Source organism: Canis lupus, chromosome 36, assembly GCF_011100685.1.
Source record: "Canis lupus familiaris isolate Mischka breed German Shepherd chromosome 36, alternate assembly UU_Cfam_GSD_1.0, whole genome shotgun sequence".
NCBI classification, from domain to species: Eukaryota; Metazoa; Chordata; class Mammalia; order Carnivora; family Canidae; genus Canis; species Canis lupus.
In genome coordinates, this window is record NC_049257.1 from 29801281 (window position 1) to 29821010 (window position 19730).

Sequence of the window (19730 nt, forward strand, 5' to 3'; positions counted from 1 at the left end):
TTTACCTTCATATTAGCTACCCACAGTAAGTACCCATATTTTACATAGAATTCTAGTGAAACAGAGTAGTGAAATGATTCAAAATAGAACATAATCCACCAAAACTTAACTCCATGCCATTCATAGAAATTAAAAGAACCAGGGATCCCTGGGTGGCGCAGCGGTTTGGCGCCTGCCTTTGGCCCAGGGCGCGATCCTCGAGACCCGGGATCGAATCCCACATCGGGCTCCCGGTGCATGGAGCCTGCTTCTCCCTCTGCCTGTGTCTCTGCCTCTCTCTCTCTCTCTGTGACTATCATAAATAAATAAAAATTAAAAAAAAAAAAGAAAATTCTAAAAAAAAAAAAAAAAGAAAGAAATTAAAAGAACCTAATGGTTTCATTAATAATAATAGTAATAAAAGCTTCTATTTGACGCAAACCAATTATATGTATTGTGTTTATTATTTTGTTTAAATATCATCATTTCACAAAACAAGATCAAATAGGTACAAAACATTTACTTTATGGATGAGGACACTTAGGACCAGGGAAGTGAAATGTTCTGACCACATTAATGCAACTGGTCAGAGGCAGAAGAGAGACTAGCAACATGCCCCCTAACTCAAATCCCTATTTGTTACCCTATGCTGTGTCAGAGAAATCATCCCAGATATGCAAAATCCTGTGAACGGAGCCAACAGCATTTTCAAGATAGAATGTGCACAACCGTTTATAACTACAAATGGTCATGTGTTCTTTATTACTGAGATTTCAGTAAAAAATATATATTTATATATAGGTTCAGGCAGATTTAAAAATCAATGACTTAAAAGAGTTATATGTAATGAACAGTCTGTGCTTTGTCTCTATTTTTTCTATTTCACCAATGTTTGACGTCAGCTTGATGCCCCTGCTCACTCTGGTTTTATTTTCCATATAAAATACATTTTATCTGAAACCTTTTTCAACATAAAAACTTATTGCCTGGTGAGTTTCTTAAGGCCCTAGTGCGAAGTAGGTTGTTACATAAGGGAAAAGAAATACAATAAAATGACGAGACCTGGAATAGACACCAAGGACACAAAGTCTCTACACACACGTGTGCACTGTCTGTTCATTGGGTAGCATTTTCATCATGTCAGGTGATGGAGAGCAATTTCAAAAATTTGATAGTTCAGATTTTTTTCAACAGATACGATCACAGTGCTTATTTGAACAGAGTTGGCTGTAAAACCGCATGAGAGATCTTGAGGCAACAACTCTCCTGAAGTTTAAGACGCATCAGCATATGATGTGAGCCCAGTTAGAAAATAACTTGACGAACTTAGGGGACATTGGATGGGACATGAAACCTAAAACAGTGTGATTTCTTGAAGTCTAGATTTAACAGGATGTGGCTGTTTGGGAGCATCATGAAGGGGGTTTATTTATCAAATCTAATGAGAGTGATATCCTAAGGATAACAATATCCTTCATGAGACAATGCTTAAAGTTTCAAGTTCACCATATTAGAGAACATCCAGAAGAACATGGAGAAAGATTAAGTCTATGTGAAGAATGGAGTGTTATCTATAGATAATTTCTAAAAGACATGATGATGTCATCTGCAGTCATTGTGTACAACAGTCAATACAAGTATATTGAAAAGAAACAGATGTTAATTTTGGTTGTGATACGAGGTTACTATTTTCTTTCTTTTAACCGTTTTTTTTATTTGCTTGTTTCTCAATTTTTTCATTTAAAAAATGTAGGGGGTTGTATCAAAAATCTGTAAGGATACCTGTGGTCCTATAAAGCTTTAAAGCTAATATTTTAGAGTATCGAATATGAGGCTTTTGAAAGCTCTGTGCCAGACATGGTAGCAAAGACTTCTAAGTTACAGAATTATAATCCAATAGAAATTACAATTCTATTTACATTACAATATTTAGATAGAGAGGGCTTATGGGAGAAAACATAGCTATTCCCTATTCCCTGCTAAAATTTAGCAAAGATTAATTTGACCTTCAAAGACAGTAATAGGCAATAATAATAGAAGGTAATAAAATAATTTTTCTTTCTTTTTTTTTAAGATTTATTTATTAGAGAGAGATGTGCACATGTGCAAGCAGGGGGAGGGGCAGAGGGACAAGCAGAGGGAGAGACAGAGATCCTCAAGCAGATGCCCTGCCGAGTGGGGAGCCCCCACAGGGCTCCATCCCAGGACCCTGAGATCATGATCTAAGCCAAAATCAACAGCTGGATGCTTCACCGACTAAGTCACCCAGGTGCCCCTAGAAGAATTTTTATGGCTACAAGGATATACAGGCCTTTCCAAACCAGGCATTACAAAATGTAGACCAAAAAGATAGTCTGATGGTTTTTGGCTTAGTATATCTTTGTGAACACACTTCTTTCCCTTCGTTTTTGTTTCATGAAATTTTCCCTCAGAACGCATTTGAAGTTCAGCTAACATTCTTCAAGGTTACATCTATGTATGTATGAATATTTATGCATAATTTTCCACCGAATATTCTATCAAACGTCATGTAGAATCTGAGATGTTATAGAAGTATCCAATATTATTTTCCCTTGGAAAGAAAACACAAAACTTATCCTATAGGATATTATTGGGGAATATTTTTATGATCAGGATATAACCATAAATTCTAAGGTCTGCTATGATTCAGAAAATTTACACTTATGATGAGAAAATTCATTCTAAAGTATTTTGTGACCTTATGTGTGTATGTGTGTTAGTGTTTCCAGTGATGTGGAGTCTATGTGTCACAGCACTGTTTTCTGGATCCTTTACTGAATGTCCAAAGACTTTGGAAAAAATTGAGAGTAAATAGGGAATAATAAACTTTTCCTGGAAATAAGTAACTATGATTAGCACACTCTTTAAAGTGGAATCCCAAATGATTTAAACCTAGAATTTGTTACCAATTCTGCAGTAAATGTGAAAAAAAAACCAAGTCTCCTCTATTTGAGAGATAATAAAAAATAATAACTTCAGCGGGGCATAATTTTTCCTCGTAGATAGGGGCTGTCCTGCTGAAAGCCTCATGAACAGTAGCCAAATTTTTTTTTTTTTTTAAATGTGGACATGCCCAACGAGGTCAATCTTCATGGTGGGAATTGATAGCTATTGGTTACGTAAGTTTCTCTTACTCTTTGGTGTCATGTAGACAAAACAGTTGACAGAGAGTTGAATTTTCATCTGGAGGTTTGGATGTCCTATAAAACAGCCTAAAACAATAAAAGTGGGCCTAAAGGCTGTCTTGAATTAACTAATTGTCACCAGGTCTATTTGCCAGGTTTATTGAATCATAGCGTTAGTTTCCTTTAAATCCAGAGTCTATTTCTCATGGCAGGCAAACTTCAGATTCAGCATATTAAAAGCTACAACAATTTGTGTTGGTTTTCCTTTGTCTTCTATCTACAGCAGTCTGAGAGAGCAAAGAACTTTTAGCCACAGCAGGAATTTCCTGTAAAATACAATAAATGACTGTGCTTTCCTCATATGCCACATCCTTTTTTAATTCCTAGGTCCTAGGCATTTTTCCACTGCTTTAGGTAGAAATTTTGCTCCCTCTTCCAGGAAGCAATACATGTCAATGTTTTTTCAGCTTTTTAATGATTAGTAGACATATAAATAGCATATCATTAAATACATTAGAATTCTATACATTAACGGAGCAAGCCACTAAGAGGAAGCCTTGCCCAACTGGCACTATTTATTATTATTATTTTTTAAGATTTTATTTATGTATTTGAGAGAGAGTGTGTGTGTGCTTTTGAGTTTGAGCAAGGGGGAGGGGCGGAAGGAGAGCCCTGGGCTGGGCTGACCCCGGACCATGACCTGAGCCAAAGGCAGCTGCTTTGAGCCACCCAGGCGCCCCCCATCTGGCATTTATAAGTATATTGTGACTAATAGAGTAACATAAGCAGAAAATGAGATAATCCCAGAGAGATATAAATATGGGCAGTTTAGAAAGAGCGGGCTGGAAGTTAATAAGCAGCTCGTTTATAATCCTGATAGGTATAAATGAAGTGGCATGATGTAATTGGTGATTTTACTTTGTCACACTCAGGCTAGGGTGTGCATGTTCTGGGAAGATGAAAGATTTTGTCAAAATCAATATATACCAAAGAAAGATAAGTAATTTGGTTTGAAAGGAAGCTTAAGGAGGGTCTGGGAGATAGGATGGAAGACAAATGAAACAATAATAAGATATCGGAGCAAAACAAATAATGTTTTTGGTGGGGGGTGGGGAGGCAATTTTTTTTTTTTTTTAATGTGGGGTTTTCCTAGACAGGGGAAATCCACATCCCATCAACTATTAGAATTCATCTGGAGTCTGACAGATTCTGGCTGGAATTTGGCCTGAAGGGTCTGATTCTTAGTCATAAGGATGGATCTATCCCACTGAACAAGCTTGTTAAATATCTTAACAATCCCTCCATAAGATACTCTCTGTACAGCTGATTGCTGACTTTATGAGTCCATGCATCTTGGTAGAAGGTTAGGGAGTTTTCCCATAGCTAATGGCAACCTCTTTATGTTTTTTTGCGAATGTGTAAAGTTCTTCATTATCAAAAATAAAACTTCATTATCAAAAAAAGTAAGCTGTTTGTTAATAATCAGAAATTACAGATATAAATTATTATACATAGAATTATAAGCCCCGGTTTCAAAAGGAACTTTCTTAACCTCCCTATGATTTATTATCCTTAATAACAAAAGAGAAACCTTTTTGCTATGTTCCAACCCACTGCTTGTAAAGCCATATATTTGTTTTACTTACTAGTAGCACCAACGGCACACTTCCATGTGATATATGTAGTATCTAGTCACGTTACCCCAGATCCGATTAGTCTTACTGTAATTAAGCCAGAAAGATGGAGAGAGGCAGAAAATCGATCACTGAGTGAGCAGGACATTTTAAGGACTGCAATGTTTGTTGTCTTTCTTTTCCTTTGAAGTCCTACATGGCTACTATGCAAGCCTCTTCTAATCTTTTTATAGGAAGATTTTCAATGAAGTCTTCGTTTCTCAAAATCTTCTATGCAACAAAATATGTACCTTGGCGAAATTTTATTAAAAATTTTTTCCCATCCAAATGACTTCCAATGAATGCTTTTTAAAAATCCTACCTGATTGTATTACCATTATGATTTTATTAGAAATAATAATAATGATGATGTTGATATTATAGTAGCTAACACTTTTGAAAAGTTTACCAAATACCAAGCCTTGATAGTACTAAAGACCTCTATCTCTATTTCTATCAATTTAGGTACAGGGTGGCCACCAAGTCTGAAAACATAAATGATGCATCATAGATGATTTTTCTCAGTGGCGCAGTTGGTTAAACAACCGACTCTTGATTTGGGCTCAGGTCATGATCTCAGGGTTGAGAAATCAAGCCCCAGGATGGGCTCTTCCCTAGGTTTAGGATTCTCTCTCTCCTTCTGCCCCTGCCCCTTCTTTCTTCCTCCTTCTCTAAAATACAATACTAATAATTTCTCACTTATAACAGATTAAAAAGTAATATTTGGTTTTTGGACTTTATGATCACCTTATTAAAAAGCATGTATGATAAGTACAATGTTTTTCTCAGGTTTACCTATGAGGAAAGTGAGGAACAAGTAGGTTTACTAACTTCACAAAGTGATTAAAAAGTGGTTGATTCAGGATTTCAACCAGGTAGTTTGGCTTTAGGATTTATACTCTAGATCAAATCATAGTAAATTTATTATAAATTTTGAAACATGATTTTTAAATGCAAAAGTAAAATTATATTATTAATACATAGTTAAATGAAATGAAGAAAAGGGGGAACTCATTTTGAAGGAGGCCTGGGTGGCATCAATGTCAACATTGTCCCTGTCCTCTTATTTATGGCCTAACGTATTGTTAGCACTTTGCAGAAATGTTTTGTAGTAAGACTCAAAGTGTGAAAGAATGCCCACATATATGTGTGCATGTGTGTGCATGTGTGTGTGCGTAAAGAAGTAAAAGGAAGACTATAGGGCAGCCCGGGTGGCTCAGTGGTTTAGCGCCGCCTTCAGCCCAGGGCATCATCCTGGGGTCCCTGGATTGAGTCCCACGTCGGGCTCCCTGCATGGAGCCTGCTTCTCCCTCTGCCTGTGTCTCTGCCTCTCTCTCTCTCTCTCTCTCTATGAATAAATAAATAAAATCTTAAAAAAAAAAAAGGAAGACTATAAGAAAGGAGAGGTAAAAATGAAGAACTGGCCTACAGCTTGAACCCTGGGGATTTTCTAATGGCAAGAGTTACAATGGGGTTTAAATGAAGGTTAAAGATATAAAAATTGATTCCTATAAAATAAGCTGTTGCTGCCTACCCTTAGGAGTATCCACACCCTGGTTTATAGATCAGTGGTCTAAAGTGTAAGACATATTAGATGATGAAATTCAATTCTACCTAAATAAAAATGCATTGCATTTGAGAACCATTATGCTGAGTACTACAGTCAGAAAAATGATTAAGGGTTAAATTATAATTTAATGTAAAGCAAATGTGAAAAGGAACAGATGATAAGTAAATAAATTTATGAAAATTCATACTATCTACACTACATATAGTGTGATTTCTATTAAATTTCAATGACAACTTTTTTAGCTATTAAATATGAAGTGAGTATTAAAATTCTCATAACAACTTAAATTATTATCATAACATTGGCATCAGAAATCATCTTATGGAAGGAACTGGGTTTTCTGGATAAAATACATTAAAGATGACATCGGGCCCCTCGCTGGCTCAGTTGATACAGCATGCAACTCTTGATCTAAGGGTTTTGAGTTTGAGCCCCAGCAGGGGTGTAGAGATTAGGTAAAGAAATAAAATCTTTTAAATAAATAAATAAATAAATAAATAAATAAATAAATAAATAAATAAATAAATAATAAAATAAAATAAAATAAAATAAATAAAATAAAATAAAATAAAATAAAATAAAATAAAATAGTAACACTTGGAGTGGAGCATGCACATGGCCATAAATGTTAGCAGGTGCTCAAATAAAAAGAAATTTTGTCTCCATAAATCAGTATCAGAAAATGTATTATTGTCTCTTCTGGAAAGGAATCAGGCAAATAGGTGATAAAGAGAAAGAATAAAGAAAGTCAGAGTGGATCCAGAACAGTGGAGAGAGGCTGGAAATATATAAGATACTGGGGGGATAGGTGAAAATTTAAAAATGGCGATGTTCACCATTTAATTTGAAGTGATTTGAAGTTTGCATTGCTAGCGTGTCAGTTTCTTCTGAGTCTTTCATTATGAAAATCTGCAATGAAGTCTACTATGCTCTAAAGCAATTTATATGTATACAACTTTTTATGAAGGTCAAGGAAGGAAAGGGCTATTTCAGGGATGAGAGTTAGGTTAAAAGTGAATTAGAAAGGAGTTTTCAGAGAAGCATATTTTTAAGGGATACCAAGGCACTTGATCATGGCAACACTGAGTTTTGAGGTGGGTGTTTGACTTAGATTCATTCTTAAATTTGCATGTGACATATGTAAGTTAACATAAATAACAAGTATATATAACAACTGTTCCTCATCAGTTGTGCTAAATTCATTTTGTTGAATTCATAATTTTTATTTCAGTCATTTTTATTGGAAACATGTCTCATTATACAGCAAGATGAGAACAGGTATTTGGGGGGACATTCTAACTATTAGGAATTAAATCCTTTGATTCTTTAAAAACTACATTTAAGAATGTATTTTATATGTTTTTATACCTATATTTATAATAGGTCATATCTCCTAGAAAAATTGTCTTCTAGTTCATCTGTTTTTAACTCTGAGCAATGGGACAGTTTGCTGTAACACTTACAAGGGATGGTAGGACAATCATGCATGGAGTTGATCTGTTGAGCATGGTTCAAAAGACTAGAGATACAACTTTTCTGGAGTAATTTAATACAATTTACAAACATCAAGTTCCAGCTTTACCTCAATTTACTTCTTACTATTCTAACCAAACTGACTCACTACTGATTCTCAGCACTATTCATATTTTCTGAGAAAAATGTCATCCTGCTCTGTTGGGGAAGTCTTACCCAATATTCAAGAATAAATACTCCTCCTGCAGATAAAGCCATTTAGAAGAAAATATATAATTATTTTATAGCCATAAAATAATTTTCAATAAATAGTCATTGTGTGTTAGTAGATGTAAAACTAAAATATATGAAGATGCTTAATTATCTCCCAAATAATCTATAAATATCATGCTATTAAGGTAATGAATAATTCTTTAGAAAAAAAATTTTATTTATTTATTTGACAGAGAGAGAGAGCACAAGAGCACAGAATGGGGAGCAGTAGGCAGAGGGAGAGGGAGCCTGATGCGGGACTCGATCCCAGGACCCTGGGATCACGATGTAAGCCGAAGATAGACACTGAACTGACTGAACCACCCAGGCGCCCCAAGGTGATAAATAATTCTAAAATTTAACTGAGCAAATAACAACAACAAAAAATAATTTTGTTAATAGAACTTAATAAATACAACAATTTAGTTAAATTTAAAATCAGTAATAGAAAAGACTAAATATTTAATGGAAAGTGTGAATACACCTGTCCATCAATTTGGTGGAAACACTTATATCTGAGATTCAGTTTCACTTGGATTAAGAGTTAAATGTGAAAGTGGACTTGTCACATTATTAGAAATTTAAAAATTAATATTGCTGCTATGTTGAGACATAGAAGAACTTTTAGTCAGATTATTAACCTTTAGTGATAACTAGAAACAGATCCTTCTATCGCCAAAATTCAATCCAGCCAGAGATAGTCTCCTTAGTTTTTCCCTCTTTCCCACCTCTTAGCCATCGATTATGTTTCAGAGCCTAAGTGATGATTTTCTAAATAAAGCAGCGCAAAAATATTCGAAGTTAGCCTTGAACTGTCACAAATCACTTGGTCGCGAAGAACTTCAGATAGTACTTTATGTCGTCCCGGTCCTTAATTGAGCAGAATTGCTTTCAGAGGTTCTAGAATCTCAGAGCTGAGTGGACCTGAGCAAGTCTCGCAGTGAAGGCTGCTTATTCTACAGACTTGGAAAGTAGGAGTTTAGGAGACTTCGTGCCTCCTCTCCTCCAGCCGTGGTCGCTCCCCAAGTCCCAGTCCTGTGCTTCTTTCATTAGGTTCACGTTGAACCACACACACGAGTCAAACTAGTATCATAGCAAACGGCAGGCCTGGGTCTCAGTTCTATTTTTTAACCTCCCCAGAGACAGTTTTCAGCAGCTTTCCTGCTGGAATTTAAACACGTCGCCTTAAACTGTCCTTGTTACACATAAGATTTTAAAAAGTGCAAAAGAGGCAGGAAACTTCTCCCCAGAAACGCACCAATACTCATATCAGAGATCAATCTAATGAAAACAGTTTAAATTAGCACCTTTCATGTTCAAGCCACATCCGATTTATCTCCTTCGCAGTATCCAATAAATGTTAAAATTTGTAAGTTGGAAAGACCCTTAGAAAAAATATCATGTCATCCTCATAGTTTCCACTGGTACACACAGGCAGTGGAGGTCAAAACTGGTTTTTGCCTAGTAAGTGAATTTCCTTCCATTTTATGCTCTTTCCTATATGTCTTCGTTAAGCAAAATTGGGGCTTATAAAAATTGATCTGGCTCCACTTCACATAAAAAAGTTCAGGAAAAAAAACCCGGCTGTCAGACATAAGTAGGCATTTTGAGCATTCAAACCTTGCTCTAAGGAACAGTGACTCATATAAAATGTAATGTGCTAAGGAAGCTGACACATAAAAGGATAGAACAACAATGATGAGTTCCCAAAGACGTGCTGTGGGAAAAAGAATAATTATAGAGGGCCTATTTTTGGGTCCAGCCGAATGACTTGGGAATTTGAAAATCAGAAGAAGGAATTATACCACTTAGCTTCGAATTTAAGGTAAAATTATTTAGGAGCCTTTTTTCATGAATGCTATTATCGTTTATCGGGATGATACATGATTGACTTGTTAACTACTTTGCAATCTAAAAATAAGTTAGGACAGGAAAACTAATTTTGTCAGGAAGGGGGCCTTAGGGTGTAATAATAATTGCATAATTAATATGTTATCTGACAGGGAAGTACAACGCTAAATATAAATAAGAAGACACATCTGTCTACAGCAGTAATCTTTTTGGAAGCATCCCTGCCCCTGAAGCTTGTAATTAATGCCCGGGATTAAAATGGAAACTGTTTTTGGCCAGGGAGTTCTAAAAATAGTCCCTAGAACAACTTAAATCTTTGAAACAGTTTACCTCCCCCCCCCCCCCGCTGCCGTTTTCCTGTTTGCTTATTTATAAGTGATGTCCTAATCAAGTTTTACAATCACTTGTAGGAATAGAACAGCACCAGTGTGATTCAGAAAAGAAAGAACTCTAGAGAAGAACATTATTTAGTTCAAACGAGCAATCTAGCCCTATTATTTAATAACATCAGACATAATTCTGTTTTCTATGTACATATATACAGTTATAATAAGGTTAGATATATATACACAGATATTATATACGTGCATGTGTGTACCTGTGTGTGTGTGTGTGTGTGTGTGTCTGTGTGTGATGTTTGTGGCAAATATTAGCAAATCACTAATATCACTAAATCTGATAGGACCCATTCAAATTAATTTAATGCTCCTAGTTTTCTGGCCCAGGGAACAAGAACTCGGGGGCTCAATGCGTATCCAAAGGTCCCAAGGAAATGACCTTGTATATTTGTCCATAAGTCCATCTCTACCAGTATTTTGTTAGACTCCCTTTCAAAATTCCCTTTATTCAGGAGCTATTTGACATTAAGTTATAAATCATTCTGTGAAATCTTTCTTATTATTGTTTACATGTTCGTATTGTTTTCAACTTCATTGGAAATTAAACATGTTCCTTTCTTTAGGTCCTGAATGTTCTTTTGTAATGTGTGCAATACCTGAAAGTAGGGCCATCCAAAGTTTTGACAGGTGGCAGCACAAGTGGTTGGTGTATCATCGTAGAACCCTGGATGACAAGAGAACATTCCTGTGAATTTGGCAATATTATTAGTGAATAATGGGATTCCCTAGAATTTAACTTAAAGTTATATACTAGTGAGGTTTTTTTTTTTTGTTGTTGTTGTTGTTAAAACCATAAACCCCTGTATTTTAAATGTTGAATTTTAATGGGAAGTTGGGAGGAGAGGTATCAGGCACTTTGAGGTTGCCAGGTTGCCATCATGCTAACCTGAAGTAATCAAAAACTTTGTTCTTGGCACTTTATTTTTTGATAATGAAGATTCTAAGGGGCACAAACACGAAGGATGGTCCCTGTTGTTTAAGATCTTAGCAATAGGAAGAAGTGGATGCCCTGAAATGTTCAGGAGAAATGTTCCAGAAGGGAAGGATTGGTCAGTGGTTCTGAGGATGGAATATCACAGGTTCAAGGTACAGGGAGGAGTTCTGGGTGATCCAAGTGGAATGAGTGATGGGCAAAGAGTGACATAAACCTGTCAATGAGGGAGCAGAGGCTGGATGATGGCAGTTTAACATTTAACTTTCTTTAAACAGAGGACATTACCAAAAAGTAAGATCCACCCACCACCAAACAAAGACTTAATGTATATAAATGGAGTTTAAATCTATATTTTTTAAGATTTTATTTACTTATTCATGAGAGACACAGAGAGAGAGAGAGAGAGAGAGAGGCTGAGACACCGGCTGAGAAGCAGGTCTCCCTGTGGGGACCCCAATGTGGGACTCAATCCCAGGACCCTGGGATCACTATCTGAACTGAAGGCAGATGCTCAACCACTGAGCCACTCACGCGTCCCTATAAATGGAGTTTATATGCATCTTTTCAGACCCAAACTAATGTTGAAGACAAGATATAGCTACTTGTTTATCCTGCTGCACATTTACATGGTAATTGGGCTTACTGAACTTCAAAAATGTTAAATTTCTGTTCGCAAACTATTCATCTCCATTAGTTCATATTGTGATTCGGGAGGCTTTTGTTGAACTTACTTTTATGAATCATCAATTTGTTGCTACTTCGAATAATAATCTTTGGATGATTGCCCAGGATGTCTATGGAGCCATTAGGGGTATTTACGTGAAAACTATGTGAAGAAAGCTATGTCAAAAGCAATCTCTGTGTCTCTGCCTCTCTTTCGCTCTCTCTGAATAAATAAATAAATAAATCTTAAAAAAAAAAAAAAGCAGTCTCTGCAATCAAATCTTTGTGACTCAAAAAAGATTCTTGGATTACTTTGTAAATTTATACACCTTCACATATTTTTAATAATTTATTATATATTATTATAGATTGTGTAGTAGTATATGTTATAATTAGCATCATGATCTTGTCTTATTAAGTAGATGTTTATTTTTACACCAACAAACACTGCACAGTTTTAGAATCTGGATTTTCTTCAAGCTATTTTGAAAAAAGTAAAAACTCTTGTCAGTCTCGGCTTTACTGGCCTATATATGGACTTCAGAAGGTTCAAAGTTGAAGTTTATTTTGAGGGATGCCTGGGTGGCTCAGTGGTTGAGCATCTGCCTTCCACTCAGGGCATGACCCTGGGTCCCAGGATCGAGTCCCACGTCGGGCTCCCTGCATGGAGCCTGCTTCTCCCTCTGCCTGTGTCTCTGCCTCTCTGTGTGTCTCTCATGAATAAATAAATAAAGTCTTTAAAAAAAAGAAGTTTATTTTGAGCATTTTCCCAACTTGCTTAAAAAAAAAAAATAGCACATGAAATAGAAAGACTGTGAAGTATGACTGGTTTTCTTCTGCATGGCCCTGGAGATTTTATTTCACTCCAGCTGAAAATACTATGAAAGAATCTTTCCATTCTTTTGGTGATTTGGGATGAGTGAAAAACAAGTATGTCAGTAGTTTCTTCTGGCTATCAGAAAATTTACTGATGACATAATTTTGATTAGTAAACATGTTGTACATGTTTTTTTTTTAATTAATTAATTAATTTGTTTATTTATATTCATTTATTTATTTATTTTAGAGAGAAAGAGGGAAAGAACGAGAGAAAGCATGATGAGGGGCCGAGGGAAAGGGAAAGATCTCAAGCAGACTCCCCGCAGAGCATGGAGCCTTTTGTGGGGCTTGAGTTCACAACCTTGAGACCGTGACTTGAGCCAAAATCAAGAGTTGGGCACTTAACCAACTGAGCCACCCAGGCACCCCAATGTGTTGTACATTTTTAAAAGATTTTATTTATTAATTTATTCATGAGAGACCCAGAGAGAGAGAGAGAGAGAGAGAGAGGCAGAGACACAGGCAGAGGGAGAAGCAGGCTCCATGCAGGGAGCCCGATGGGGGACTCGATCCTGAGATCCCAGGGTCACGCCCTGAGCCAAAGGCAGATGCTGAACTGCTGAGCCCCCCGGGATGCCCCTGTGTTGTACATTTTAATATCATAATGCATATGTCAGCATGGTCTGACTTCTACTGTCCTCTGAAAAATATCTGTATCTGTAGCACCAGAAATTAATTAACATCCAAGAAGAAAAGATGCAAAGAAGAGATAAAGCCTCTAGGTTTAAGCCCAGATAAAACTCAAAAGAACACCTATCTTCTTCAAGTAGGGCCATTGGCTGAACTGATTAGACAATGAAATCAAAATCAACTAAACCTCCTGAAAACACAAAAGAAATACAGCAAACAAGAATAACAGATAAACCTTCTTCATGTAATGTGATTTAACACAACAATTGAGCTACAAAAAATGTAAACCTAAGCATACTGATTAAGAGGAAATCAGAATATTGAAAAAATATATTGGTTAAATTCAGCTGATGTGCACAAGGGCAATCAAGGGGTTTCAGAAATGAGGGATTATGTGAAAGGCACAAGCTCCAATATTCTGTAATATTTTTATGAATAAGAAATAATTTTTACCACAGTAGAGAGACACCAGCTCTTTCAAGAGATTTATAAGCTCCATAAATGATCTTAACTATGCAAAAGTTTATAAAAAGCATACAACACATGTTATTATACATTTGTTCAAAGTCATAGATGTTCAACACCAAGATTGAACCCTACTGCGAACTGTGGATTCGGGGTGATTATGCTCAGGTTCATCAGTTGTAACAACTATGCTACTCTGGTGATGGACATTGACAGTGGCGGGGGGGGCGGGTGTGTGCATGAATGGGGACGGCGCAGTAGGGGTAAGCTTTGTTCCTTCCATCCAATTTTGCTGTGAACCTATAACTGCTTTAAAAAATAAAGCCTATTACAGAAAAAGTGCACATGCATCCAAATGGAATTAGTCATTTTCTTTCTCAATTTTTAAAAGAGATTTTGATGTGTCTTTGATGGGGTTTTTGAATAAAGGAAATAGGAAGTTAGGGATATGATTCTAGGGATTATCAGTTCGTGGTCTTGTCACGGTGAGAAATGCTATTCATACACTCGGAGTTCTAAATATACTAAAATACACTCTTTCCTTTCCCCGGACCACCTAACAAAAACAAGATAGTTAGTCCTTCTTTTAAATAATTATAAGCAAAAATGGCTTGGCCATAATTCTATAGCCTCAAGTCACTGCTACCCCATTAAAAACAAATGTTTCAGAGAAAATTTTTAATTCTTTTCACGTACAGATTTTCGGTGATGCATAATCAGGGCAACGTACATTAAAATCACGATGAGATATTATGTTACTCCCACGAGACTGGCAGAAATTTAAAAGTTTTAACCATAATGGAAAGTGTTGGAAAGGACATGGTGCAGTGGAAACTTCAGACCCTGTTGATGAGAGTATAAATTGGTACAAGCACTTTGAATTGCTAAAGTCCTGAAATCCCACTCTTACGTAGATTCCCTGAAGAAACTCAGGCATATGTGTACCAGAAGATTCGTGAGAAATTCACTCGTTGCTTCATCGTTTGTAACAGTAAAATGGTGGAAGCAATCCAAATGTGTCTCAGCGGGAGCAAAGAGAAATGCACGCTGGAACCCTCATAGTGTGGGGCGCTGCAACCGTGGGAAGGAAGAAATCGCACATGCATTAATAGGGCTGCGTCCCCAAAATGCTAAACGAGAGAAGCAAACTCTGGAGGCTCTGGTTCAGAGGGATGGGACTTTCACAAAAATAGCAACAGCAGAACTAAAAGACACGTTGCTTAAAGCATGTGCATATGTGACAAAGCCCTAAAGTACCCTAAAGTACCCTAAAGTACAGCAGAGGAATGACAAGTGCAAGTTTGGGGTAATGGTCTAACTTCTGGGGCCATGTGTGGGACTTAACTGAGAGGAACATGATGGACACGCCGGGTTCCAGGTAGACAGGCATCGATTTGTTTAAATAATATATTTGTGGTATGCATAATCCTGTGTGTGCCCGATTCTTACAATTATAAAATAGTTTTGTAGGCACGGTATGGAGAGTGTGACTCCGTACCCTGGAATTAGGTGTTCGTTGTGGAATTATGGAGCAAGATATCAAAATGCAATGTCTGTGGAAGAGGCCGGGGCACTGGGGCGGGAATGCGGCTGCCTCACACATTACCAACCCAATTTGAAAGTTTACCTCCTTCGGTCAGAATATTGTTCAGATTAGACTCCCTTGGAATATTTCACACTTAAGACATAGTCCATGTACAATTTAAAAGCTTAAAGTTTTGCAAATATGACTTAAGTGTATGACTTATTTTGACTTTAGGTTACTTTCCTAGTTATATGGAGGAAATTTTGGAATGCCAGGGGTGAAAAGTTCATAAATCAGTTTGCGTGTGTGTGTGTGTGTGTGTGTGTGTGTGTATTTACCCCTGAGTCCAGTCAAGGAAGAAAGGGTCAATAAAGTTGTATTTTGGATTATTACCAGGTTCTCAAGACTTTTAAGTGAGGATGACTCAGGCAGGGAAAATGCACCCCCACATCACAAAATTAGTAATTTTCAAAGCCAAAATTGGAAGAGAAAGTAACATATATGTTTTGTTATTTGTATGTAGTTCATGCAATCAATGCTGGCTGTCTTATTATTTAGAAAGAGAATCATTTGGTTTAAACATGTGTCTGGTTCATGCTTTGATTTTGTTGTTGTAAATTTGGACCTGATTGTGTTTTTATGTCTCATTCTCAGCATATCCAGAGTTCAGGAGAGGGAACGCTGATTTCAGGGCACACAGGGCTCATTCAAGCCTTCTCCCCTCTACACGCTGAGCCATCAGCCTGAATTGGTAGGTCCGAAATGAGCCCGGTCGTTTGTATCTTACCAACCAGTCCTGCTGCTGTCGATGCGCTGTGATTAACCCAGCTCCATGTCTGGGCTGCCTTTTGAGAAAGTGTCCTACACAGACTACACTTGCCAGTGGGTCAGACTCCATAAATCCTTAATTGTGCAGACATTATCTTGACCAATTGGGCCCAAGCCTTAGAGTATGATTATCATCCAGGGGCTGGTGTTTGCTTCTCACACCTGCTTCATAAACACTCCTCGCCTCTTATCAGAAGGAATAACTTCTAGGCTTAACCCTCAACCTAATTTCCCAAACCAAAGGGCAGGTAAAGTCTTGCTATCTGAGCTGTTAGACCAAGCAGCTGGAAGGTATTTGCATACAACGACGTAGACGTGGCCATGTATTCACAGCGTCTCCGCCCATCTTAATTTATGCAGTTCAGGGCTGGATTTTTACTTTCTAACCTTTATGGCAATAAAATATATCTTATTGAACCAACTTATCTCCCTTTATTGCCTCTTTCATCTTCTCTTTCGTTTTCTCTCTCTTTGGTTCACTCCCCTTTTCTTGATCTAATTTCTTTTACTTTTAAAGCCCATCTCTCACTCTGGTTTCATGTTCACGCAGTGAGTGATAATTTCTAAGTCAATTACATTCTGACAGTCATAGAGATAGAGATATAGAGATAGAGATAGAGATTGGTTCTGTAGATAAAAAATTTTCTGAACCTTTTCTTTTCTCTGCTCTCCAGATTGGCCCCTCACTCCCTAACTTGTTCCTTTCATGTCTTGTTTTATCAGCTTCTGGGGGAATCTTCAAACCCTCCATCTTGTCATTTACCAAAGACACTATCACCAGACCTGTAACAAAATACCGTGTTCTGGATTAACTCCGAGGGTGGGAGGCATGTGAAGATGGAGAGCACATTTGTTCCTTTAGAGACATCGGAGGTGAGGACAGTTGGAAAGAGGAATTAGTTAAAATAGGACTAATTAGAGAATTGTTAATAACATTTGTTTGGGGAGGGACACCTGGGTGGCTCAGTGGTTGAGTGTCTGCCTTCCACTCAGGGCGTGATCCTGGAGACCCAGGATCAAGTCCCATATCAGGTTCCCTGCATGGAGCCTGCTTCTCCCTCTGCCTGGGTCTCTGCCTCTCTCTCTGTGTGTCTCTCATGAATAAATGAATAAAATCTTAAACACACACACACACACACATTTGTTTGGGGCAACATCATGAACTTCAAAACTGATTTAAGATCATATTTTATCCTGTAGGCGAGCTAGCTGTCTCTGGTGTTACTATGAATCTTCTAGAATAGAGATACTTAACACAGTCAAGGTGATCTAGCGGATATAAAGGCTGAAAAATCGCTAAAATAATATATGAATATTAGGATATACCTTTAAATCCACTAAGCAGTGGAGAGCCAACTGTGATATTTAGTGAAACCTTTTTAAATTGTCAGCAATTTCTTATGTCAGGCAATTATTCAAACCTCAGAACAGCCTTTTTTTTCATCCTACAAGTAGCACTATTAGAAAAAGTTCTCAAGATTATGTGGTGTCTCTGCTGAATCTTGATGAGAGAGAACAAATAGTTTGGCACTGCCTTTTTCTGAATCAGACTGCTGGGAGTATCTGTCATGGGAAGAGCTGATTACTAGCTTGAGAAAGTATAAAGTGTGTCTGCTCCCTGTAAGAAATTAGTCATTTTTTGCAGTCTATTTTTTAAATGAGTTCCTTATTCTTTAAGTTCTTATTTTATTTTAAAAGATTTTATTTTTTAAGTGATCTCTACACCCAACATGGGGCTTGAACTCCCAACCCTGAGATCAAGAGTCACATGCTCTTCAGACTGAACCCACAAGGCTCCCCTGTACAATAATTTAGTACGGAGTACTTGCGTTGAAACTTTTATTGGCTCTTATTGATGTAAAGTTTATTTTTAAGTGCTTTTCCCCCACCATTTTGCCAAGCCTCTCTAGATTAAAAGTTGTCAGTTGTCTCCTGGTCTCAGCTTAATTTTATTATTATTAATTTTGTCTATTTTAAGCTACCTGGGACAAAGAAAATATGTTATAGAATATTGGGTTGTGATGCTATATGTAAACACACCAGAAATAAATTGAATGTAGACTAATCCTTAAAACGAAATACATTTTTGTTAGGGCATTGGTATCATTTATGTTTTGTAATCAGAAACTGATTATAAGCACATTATTCAATAATGACCATATCCAATAAAGCCAGGAAGTTCAAGAAAAGTTAAAGAACAGGAAAGGATGGTGCCAAGAAGAAGCTATTTGACAATTTAATGTTTGGAGCAATACTTCATTTGGGATGGAGGGTTGTTTAATCCAGACAAGTTTTGTTGCTTGAGGTTTAAAAGTCAGTCAGATAATATGTTGAAATAACCAGTAAAATAACTTTAACATATTTTATATATGTATTTTCTCTGAATATTATGAGCATAATTTGAGAAGTCTTTTTCTCAAAGGAAGATTACGGTTTCCATAAATGACATGCATATCTGGGCTCAGAAGAAAAAAAATCTGATTATAGTATTTCTAGGTGAATGAATGATTAGCAGTCCATTTTAAAAGCAAATCAAGTTAGCTATATGAATCTCAACACATAGAGAATCTAAATTTAAGACAAATATTGTTATAACTTGTGAGAGGAGTCCATTCAGAAGATATATTTTGTGAAAATCCACCATGAAGTTTTCAAACAAACCGTGACTCTACTTGATGACAAATATAGATTTCCATTTATAAAATAGTTCTTTGGCTCTACACTTGGAAAACTTCCAAAACTACACAAGAATGAAAGGGCATTGACAGTTGGCATTCTTTTTAGAATTGTCTTTCAATATTTACAAATCAACGCTTAGAAGCTTCATGAATCATAGATTTTCACACACATAACTCATCACTTATCAAACAGTTGTATAATTTTTTGTGAATTAAATTTGGATTCTACATATATACATATTTTTAAAAGATTGATTCACTTTTTTTCAATGTCACTGCTATGAGTTTTTTTCTCCTTCTATAGACCTTTTAGGGTTATTGTCCAGAAAGGCAATCAGTAACGGAGCAAGACTCTTGTTGGGAGGCCACAGTTGGCAGGTCTGCCAGTTTCAACAAGAAATCCTGCCAAGTTCAGCCATTGTTTGGCCATTTGGGGAAATGCTTCAACATTTTGTGTTAAAATGCCCAGCAACCTTCTCATTTACCCTAGTTTGAAAGGTCACTCCTTGGAATTCAGTGAAACCTGAACACTAACTACATTACAGAAAGCATCTTTACTAATTTATTTCCCTTTACAAAAGCAGTGGAGTGATAAGTATTAGGTTGACCTAAGAATAATAAAATGATAATTAGTTTCTGAATATTTTCTCCCTCGCCATGGGTTGTGTTTCTAACACCTCCAAAGCTTCAGCTCTAGCATCTCTTGTACACTGCATACAAAAATCACAGAGAGTCGCTGTTTAGTTTTCTGTGGAGACAAAGAAACATATTTACTCACTTAATCAC

At 36.7% G+C, this 19730-nt stretch overlaps 1 protein-coding gene across 3 annotated transcripts in view; it reads right to left on the bottom strand.

The window, feature by feature from the left end:
* The window catches only part of CALCRL (calcitonin receptor like receptor), a 100196-nt gene that overhangs the window by 69601 nt on the left and 10865 nt on the right, over positions 1–19730 (bottom strand). For 2 of the 3 annotated variants that reach the window (XM_038585064.1, XM_038585067.1), the window contains exon 2: positions 10939–11006. The exons of the other annotated variant lie outside the window; for it this stretch is intronic. The gene's annotated coding sequence lies outside the window, so the exon portion shown is untranslated. The remainder of the gene's footprint in view (positions 1–10938; positions 11007–19730) is intronic. 3 annotated transcript variants of the gene reach the window in all.